Raw genomic sequence first — 6000 nt, 5'->3', positions numbered from 1 at the left:
TTCGGAGGCTCCCTCCCCTGCTGTTTGTCTTCCACGTGTCCCCTCAGACTCACTTCCCTGCACCTCTTACCTTTCAAAAAGTGGTTGCTTTTCGATTTGTAGAGTTCCCTGTACATCGCAGGTTGAATTCACAGGTGTCCAGAATGATTTGATAGATATCCAGCTGAATTCAAGGGACCAGATGAAACAAGGTCTCCCACTCTTTGCCATCTTGCCTCCCTTCGGGGTCCTTCTAATTCTTAATAAGCCTTGTGGTGAAGCTCGAGGGCAATTTTAACCTGGTGGGTTGCTGAATCTTTTTCAGTCTGAGAGTGTAGTTCCGCTTGTCCAGAGGACTGAGACTTACAGGAATCTGCAAACGTTTGCATAATTCCCGGACAACAGTAGGAATAAGGTGACTTCCTCTTAATCCACACGGTTTTTAAAAGAGCCTTTACCATGTCTGAGAACCAGCTATTGAAGAGGGAAAGACCAGGTCACTCAGATATCATACAAACCATAAGAAGATAAGATCTCTTACCTTTCACAGACACCAAATCTGTGAAATCCAACTGCCTCCAGGTTCCTGGGAGAGCTGGTCAGGGAGAACTTTCTGTGCTTACCTTGGGGGAGTGGTCTGTGAAGAATTCTGTTGGCAAATAGCACATCTCTTTTTAGTATATTTTAAATAATTTTAAGTTTTGGGTAAGCAGGCGTTGTAAGAGTTTAGTGCTGTTGAAAACCCTCTTTTATTCAGGTGATTTTGTCGATGACAACACTAACCATGCAAATGGGGATTATGGTATGGGAATTAGGTTAGGGAATTCCCAAAGTCCAAATTTCTTTTAGCCCCTTTTATAATCCTTTTGTCCATTTTCTTTTGCAAAGCATGATTTTGAAAATGAACAAACATTTCTTGTTGTATTAACAGCAGACCTTTTAAGTTGGGATCCTGCAAGGTTTTAACAGCGGCTTCGCAGCTCTGGCAGCAAAGTGAACTACAAATAAGTCAGCAGGCAGTCTCAAAGCCCCTCACGTATCAGCTAGCCATTTGACATTAGATGTTTTTGTCGTCACTCTCATTGATGTTGAAAGCCCTCTATTTTCTAAAATTTTTGATCTGTTGCATGACAGGAAGCAAACACGTACTCACTACCACTGTATGTGTTACCTTTAAGCCCAGAACCCAGCACTGCAGCTCCAGTACCTGCTCGTGACTCAGCTGCTGGGGCCCAGTTAGTTACAGAGAGAACAGAAGCCTCCAAAATTTCATGCGAAGTCACTAAAGCATAGGAAGCCTTAAGCTGGCCGTTCTTCTTCTGGGTGCATGAGCCGTCAGCAAACATGATCAAATCTGCATTGTGAATTAGGATAGCTGGTAGGTCCGATCGGGGCCTAGCACCTTCTATTACTATGGTGCAATCATGTTCGTCAATTTGATCAGAATCTTGCAGAGAGTAATGGGCTAGGAGATGACACCTTCCAAGCACAATGTCAGGACTGGGCAATAATACCTGCTCATAGTTAATCTCACAGCACTCTTAGTGACAAATGCACTTGTAAGTTCGCTATCGTGGCATAAATGACCCAAGGTGAGAGCTTGGGCCTTTCCGTAAGAATGGGGGCTGCCATCACTCAGAGGCCACCAGGCATTCCCAGTACTTCAGCATCTGGGAAAATGGAGAAATTAGCTATTGGTCTATGGCCTAGTCCAATTTTTGAGTTAATACTCCACAAGCAGCACCTTTATTTTCATGACCAAACAAATGGAAAGGTTTCTCAAAGTCTGGAATCCCCAAAGCTGGGGAGAGGCTATAGCTAATTTCAATTGTTCAGAAGCCTCTTCAGATTTTAACGACCCGGCCAGAGGGAGGAGAGTTACCACACCACTGCTCTGTCAGAGGTTGTGCACGTCTGACAAAAGCTGGGATCTGTTGTCTACCATACGCTACTAGTGTCCCCGCCAAATGGCCTAAGTCATTTTTCTGGAGTAGGTATTTTAAATGCAAGATTTGCTGACTTCCAGATTGTAATATTTAATGGCCTTCAGCTGATAATAAATGCCCTAGATATTTACGTCAGCTTGGCAATATTGCAATTTGTCTAAGGAGGCATTATGAGCCTATGAAGCAAGAACTGTAACAAAGCCGAAATATCAGTCTTGCTCTGTAGTTTCTGAGGCTGGCAGCAAGTCTACATCGAATATGTTCACAGATCTCTCCGGTGGGAAAACTTTTTCCAAGTCTTCCTATAAAGGACTAGAGTAGGGGGAGCCTTGAAACTCTTGAGGAATTCCTTGCCATAAATATTGGGCTCCTCTATGAGTAAAAAGCAAACAAAAAGTTAGACTTGTCCACTAGAGGGACAGAAAAAAAAAAAAACAAAAACAAAAGCAGAACACAGATGGATCACAGAAGTACTTTGCAGATGCTGGTATCAAAGTCAGTATACGTGCAGGTTGAGAGACCTGGGGTTAAGGCAACAAACACAAAATGCACTTATTTCTAAGATCTTTTACAAGTCTAGATAGTGGCTGACCGTCTTTACCAAATTTCCCTTCCTTCTCTACTTCAAGTGTAAGACTATTACAGGGTGAATGTTCCTTTTTAATTACCCCCTGAGTTTTCTGATCCTTTTATAACTGGCTTGTTCCTTCTAATTGAGCTCTGGACAAAGGATATTGTGTACACACGGCCATACGTACCTTTCTTGTACATTATTTTCATTGGTTCTAGACCTTGAAGGAATCTAGTCCCACTAATCCCTAGGGTGCAAAGCAATGCGCCTGTTTGTTTCAGTTTGGGGGCTCTTCCGGCGCGGTGTGCGTCTGTCACTCTATCAACCTCCCCCAGGAGGCACGTAGTGACCAAGTGCCTTTTTGTTCAGGGAACTCCACAAACACTCCACCCAGAGTACAGAATACAGTGGCCTTTAATTAGCACAGCAGATCTCTCCCCAATAGGTTTACAGGAGAAGTAGGAGAAAGGAGGCCCTCCTTACTTAAAAAAAAAAAAAAAAAAAAAAAAAAAGAAGGCACCTGGCTGGTAGAGCATGTGACCCTTGATCTCAGGGTCTTGAGTTCAAACCCCACGTTGGCCATAAAGCTTACTTTAAAAAAAGAAGAAGAAGAAGAAAGGAGGCCCTCCTATTCCTCAGTAAGAGCACCTATCTGTACGGGCATCACGGAGGAAAGGGAACAAAAAGGCTAACCCAAAACACCAACGACTTGTACTCTCTATTGTCAGATGGAAAGGGGGACATTTCTAAGGGAGCTGAGGAAGAAGTAGCACTGATACCAACCAGAAAAGGCCAGGATAGAGGAACCTGAATAACAGTTATGGATGTAGGGTTCACCAGCTCCCCTTCCGAGATTTCCCCAATCTGTCCTTGTGAGCCCCTTGCCGAGTATTTCTTAGCTCCGGGTTTTGTCCAGTTAGCCTTCCTGATGAGCCTGTCTCTGCAAGCTCCACAGGTCCAGAGCCCCTTCTACGGTCCTACCAGTGCCCTGGCACGTTGCAATAATGACCTGCAACTGTGTCCTCTTCCTTTGCTGTCTTCACGGGTTGGCCAGGGGAGGGATTGTTCACTTTAGGAAGGAGTTCTAACGAGAGAGTCAAGAGCGCTCTTCGATCTCCTCTCCCCTTCTTCATCTTTCTCTAGATCACCCCCAGATTGAGCAGCTGCTGGCTGCTAGGGGCGGAGTAATACTCTTCCCTTGCCGTCCTACCCCCTTTTCCTTTAATTTGGGTTTGGAGAGTCGGCGAGAAGCCGAGACACAGGTTGTTCAGAAGAGAGCTCAGTCTTGATCTGCCCCAGGTCCACTCCAGTAAAACGTGGGGAAGCTTCAGCAAACCACTGATGGAAATTGATGGAGGACTCACCACCACACTTTCTCCCAGCGCCCCTCTATCGGAAAGAGCTAGAGTCCTGCCATTAGCCATCTCCTCAAGGGGTCTCTAACACACTTAGTTCTGCTGTGGTTAGGGAGTCGTGGACTGTCAACTTCTCTCCTCCACCGTCTCCCAGGCCACGATGAGCTTGCCCCATCAAAGTGACACGAGCTGGCCACAGTCCCCTGCAGCAGCCGGCACACACCCCCATGGGGGGGAGGGGTAAACTGAAAACAAGCTGCAGAGCATTTCTGCAGACTTTTGTGGATTTTGCCAGGGTTCCAGGAAAAAGAAAACAAAAACCAAGAAAACCCAACTCTTTAGAGGAATGGTATCAGGAGAGGAGAAGGGCATGGCATTCTAAATATCTCCTACATGCCCCAGGGGCCTGGGTAGCTTCTCAGCCCAACAGCTTTGCTGGAGATCCAAATAGGAAGGGCTGGCTTTCTTCATGTTGAGATGGGAGAAAGGGGGGATGATACGGTGCCTTAGTTTCTTTCCCCGTATTTGTACTTATCAGCCCAAGCCCCCCTGTGTTTGTCTGTTGTGAGGTTCTCCATCACACCGTCTCCGTCATTGATCTTCACCATCTCCGCCTTCCCAGCTCTGCGACCTGTGTATGGAGACGGATTCTTGGAGGTGGGATGTGGTCTAGGACATGAAGTGGACTCAGCGCTAGCCCGGCGGTCACCGAGTTTCGCATCCTCAAACAAGGAAGGTCACGCACTGCCAGCTAGAAAAGCTGTGTCCCTCTCGGGGAAACCCACTGAAGAAGAGAACCGCTGTCCACAAGAGCCCATCCCGCCCCGCTCAGGAGTCGGGGTGACACACGGAGGGCCGAAGAGAGGCAGGAGAAGAAGAGACAAGGGGATGGCAGAGAAAGGGAGGAGGTTTCTGTGAAAGAGCAAGTAACTTTAGTTCTCAAATGCCTGAGTTTTGAGACTGGCAAGAAGCCCATTTAGCCGTTATGAAAACTTAGATATATCTGAAAAGGACAGAAAAAGAAACCCTGAAAGAAAAAGCAGAAGAGGTCTTTCCTTTTGCCTCCGGCAGGAAGAAGTAAGCCTGGTATTTTTTAATTTGTATCTGCCCTTAGGGTGCAAATATTCTACCTGTTTTCCTCTCCTTCTAAATCGAAGAGTCAGGATCGGATTCTCAGATCGGACAGGGATCTGAAAGGGTGTTTCCATCCAGGCCCCTGCCTTCTGGCAGCTGAGTGTCCACATCATTTAGGACCAGTTGTCTGATCACCTCTGATGATCTCTCAGGATGGAGATGTCACCCATCTCTGTTGGTGGCACCTTTCATTGTTCTCGCAACCTGGTAGGTTCAGAGCTCTTCTTTTGCTGGCTTGAAGTCCTTTCTGCTATAAATTAACAATCAGATAAAGAATATAATTAATTTATCATCAGACCTAAAAGATTCCTTACTGTCTTCATAGGGTCAAAATGTGCACCCATTGTCTCCCTTGAAGCTGTCAGCGGCGTCTTTTAATACCTCTTTGGTCAGTGTGACTAAACTACACACGATTCAGTCTTTTTAGAAGGCCACTTAAATCCTACATCCGCTGTGCACCCCATTTAACATTCCACTCTCATCTGCTTTTTAATGATGTTTTCACTAGAATATATGCGGCCATTCATTTAACCTTTCTAAATCTGCTTTCATCATTTAAGAAATAATGCTTCCTTCATAGGATTAGTATACTATATAAAAATTATTTTCACGTCTGAATATCTGTATATCTTACCTGCCTGAAGCTTCAGGAAGGGATCTGGCTCTGTGCTGTTTGATGGCTCCCATGACGCTGACTAGTAAGGACTAGGCCTACCGGCGGTGGGGAAGGAAAGTTCCATCAAGATTTCGGCTCCATCCGGGAAAAAACTTCCTAACAATTGGAAGCAGCCAGTCAGGAATGTCTCAGGAACCAGGGAGCTCTCTCAAAGGCGGCCTTGTGGTGATGCTGTATGAGGAAGTCCGACACTGAGCAGGACATTTCATTTGCTGGTTGATTTGCAGAGAGCTGGGGACTAGACTTTTGACTCTGAGAGGGAAACAGAAGTAGCGTACTGACATTGAGATCATGAGGCCCAGAGTTTCATCCAAATTCCTGGCCCTACTTCCTCAGCCC

The sequence above is a fragment of the Ursus americanus genome, chromosome 2 (genome assembly GCF_024610735.1).
Source record: "Ursus americanus isolate L20-20 chromosome 2, mUrsAme1.1.p, whole genome shotgun sequence".
Lineage (NCBI taxonomy): Eukaryota > Metazoa > Chordata > Mammalia > Carnivora > Ursidae > Ursus > Ursus americanus.
The sequence above is the reverse complement of the archived record's forward strand: the minus strand, read 5'-3'. Positions refer to the sequence as shown.